Source organism: Pyxicephalus adspersus, chromosome 4, assembly GCF_032062135.1.
Source record: "Pyxicephalus adspersus chromosome 4, UCB_Pads_2.0, whole genome shotgun sequence".
Classification (NCBI taxonomy): Eukaryota; Metazoa; Chordata; class Amphibia; order Anura; family Pyxicephalidae; genus Pyxicephalus; species Pyxicephalus adspersus.
The window spans coordinates 38887470-38890980 of NC_092861.1; positions in this window are offsets into that span (position 1 = coordinate 38887470).

Sequence of the window (3511 nt, forward strand, 5' to 3'; positions counted from 1 at the left end):
ACAGATACATGTGACTGTACAATTTATTAATAATGTTCATATTGCCTAGTATCAACAATGTACTGTTTTGTAAGTAACTACTTAATCCATCCAATGTAAAGTATACAGTAGAGTAGATTTTTGTACTTATTGTTGCTAAGTAATCTAAATGACCTTGTACAGTCAGACCATAATGTGTATGGCCAACTTTACAAAGATAAAGAAATTAGATTTCTAGTCACTGACCCATATTTGCTATAGATAACTGGATATAGCTCTAGATTGCACTCTAGATATAGCTCTGCAATAATGCTTTAATAAATTAACAGCACTCCCGTCTCTACTTGATGTCTGTATGTAATGTTCACAAACTGGAATTGAGTATTTTAAAAATGACTCCAACAGAGCTGCTAAAATATTGCTATTTTTCAATCTTTTTCCAACCTAGGAAGCATTGGATATTATGTTGGGGTTACTACAAAATACAGGATTATTGCTTTATTATAAAAGAACTGCCGCAGCATGTTGAAAAGTCTGGGGTTATTACCTACACTCCAGACCTGACCACTTCCTGCTGGTCACTGTCTGATGTCAAGTCTGAATGATGGCTAATAAGGTTGTCACACACTCAGCTTACAAGTTACAATTGCTTAAAATGATGAGGGGATACAAAAGGGTTTGGTTTTGAATTGGAACTAAACTTTTTTTTTTAAAGTTTGCTAAAAGGAATTATAGCAGAGAAGGCAAGTGATGTCCCCTCTCCAATTAAAAATAAAACTTACCTGTCTTGCAATTTTTTTTTATTGCACTCATTTGTCTTCACTCCTTTAGAGGTGCCTGTATCTTTATCCCGTCCTTATCTGTGTTCTCTATCTTGGAATTTTATTTATTCTTGACATCCAAGTAATTACAGGAGACCCAACTCTGGATGCTGAGCTGCACATGCAATTTATTTATCATCAATCTCTATATGACCATTCTCAGGTATCATTTTAGAAAGGCACTTTGGAGACATTAGCAGTTTCTTGGCATTTGACTGTTTGAAAGTCTGAGGGGTGTATTTATAAATCAGTGAATTTGATATACACTGAAACATTTCCAGGTGGAGAATCTTTCAGGTCTGTGTGTTTCAATGACAGCAATTGATTCTCCATCAGGGAATGTTTCAGTGAATGTCAGATTCACTGCTTAATAAATAGACCCCCATGAGGTACAGTTTGTTAGATGCAGCTTACTTTTTACAGCACCCCACAAAACCCATAAAGGACTTTGCATTTCTAACTCATATAACATGTCCAAAGTGAATACCTTTTGCATCTGACTTTCCAGTTTGAAAGCCATTAATAATATAAAATAACTAGCAACATGCACACAACTATTTGTATAATTTAGAGGTAAAGTACAAGTGAACAAAACATAATCTTTGTAAAGATATAAAACAATATCTTCTAAAGATATTTTATGAAAATATATAATGAAAAATAAAATGCATATAAAATTACATTTATTTGTGTGTGTTTTTGCTGCTGTTTATTCTATATTTGTTCCTATAGCACAATTTTTATACATATCTTACTGTTACATGTCCACTAGATGGCATCAGTGGATTGTTTTTTATGTGCTTACAAACTATACTCTGCATAAGTCTTATTAATTTAAAAATTAATGCTCTGCAACTAATTATTTAATTAGGCTCATCAGGGACAACAACTATTCAACAACATGTCAATCAACAGACCTTACTTGGTAGTATAGAATATTTGAACTAGTTGATAGCGTACTTGGTGTCTAGTTTCTTCTTGCTTTAATTCCCTTCCTTCCCTTAGGAATTTATATGTATATATATATATATATATATATATATATATATATATATATATATATTCCCCAGATACATGGTGGTATGAATAATTTAATTCTTCTGTCTTCAGCCAGCAGATGAAGCTCCAGGGTCCTTTTCATGTTTACTTAACACTAGCCAATTTGTTGAAAAAAAGCATATTGTGTCTGCATTAGATATATATTGTGTACACAGTTTCAATCAACTATTGAGTGCCTTGAAAGTAAATTAGCTTTTGTTTAGGTTGATCCAATAATGCTCGCTCCGCAGTGGGTTGATTTTGTATTAAAGGTAAACTGTCAGAAAAAAACACCAATTTATGCAGTACGTGTCCATAAAAATAACTAATTGTATTTAATAAATGTGAGCTTCATACAATCCTCTCCATAGGAAAGAAAGAAAAAAAAAGAGAAGAAAAACAATACAGAGAGCCAGTCACTTGTGTTGCAGTTCTCTTTACCTCAGTATGATGACAGAGGAAAAGATCAGAGTGATATAATAGTCATTCATTTAAAACTTGATATACATAGTATAAACATTTCCAGTTATACTGTTGACTTATTTTTTTTACTAAGGATTTACTGTACAACTTGTACAGTACAAATTAAAACTATATACTGCTCTAATAAGAAGTGTGTTTTTACTGTAGTGTGTAAGACCTTACAAGGTAAAAGGAGGGAAATCAGAGTGCATATCCAATGCTTACCAAGCACTTCTTGGCCTTTTGCTAAAATTTGTTTCTCACTAAAATGCTTAGAGACCTCATGTGTCCCCATTTCACCCTGCAGGCTGATTCCTTTGTATTGCTATTCTGAGACAGTATCTGAGCAGAATCTGGCTGGTGTGTGTACCTAAATCAATTCTATTCCATGGTTTGATTATTGGGGAGTGCAGAACCCATTTTACCCTGCAGATGTCCCTGTTGTCCCTACAGATCAATGACAATCATGTAATGAAGGGAGGCAGAAAGTTAGAGCCTAAATGTTTGTTGAAGGATTATGATGGTTTCAGTTTGAACAGGTCAGCAACAGGACTATATTAAACTAAATACATACTAACAAGATTAAGTGACCTGTGTCCTTTCCTGTGACATATTTATATTAGGATAAATCCCTCTTGTTTTGGGTGTGTAAGGATATGTTGATATGTGAATGCAACATTCAATGCAATTTAATAACAAGGATCTGCTTAGATTCATCAACATTTATGTAGCGTCACTGACAAAAAAATGTTAAATCAATTTTAGCAATTTGAAAAACTTTCTAAGATTGTTTAGCCAAATTGCACTTTTTATGTATGAATGGCCAACTACCTGTTTAAACTATTCCATTTGACTTGGCAGGCTATGTAATCACCCATGGCGTGCCCCAATAACCTGGTAATATTCATTCAGTTGTATGGGCAATGTAAGGTCATTGTTATTTTCTCTTTGTGAGTTGGATAGTTGTGGAGTTCAGATCAGGAAAGATTTAGTAGAGGGAGATATCAGACTTTGCAGTTGTATATAGGCAAGGAAGGAGAGATTGTTGTGATTTGACTTTTATGGTGCTGGATGTCTTTTTTCTGTTCATTAATTGTATAATCTGTTTTTTTGAAGGAGAGTGTTCCTTTGGTTGATTTTGGGCAAGTACAAGTAGTCCCAGGGTTACATACGAGATATGGGCTGTAGGTTTGTTCCCAATATGAAATTGT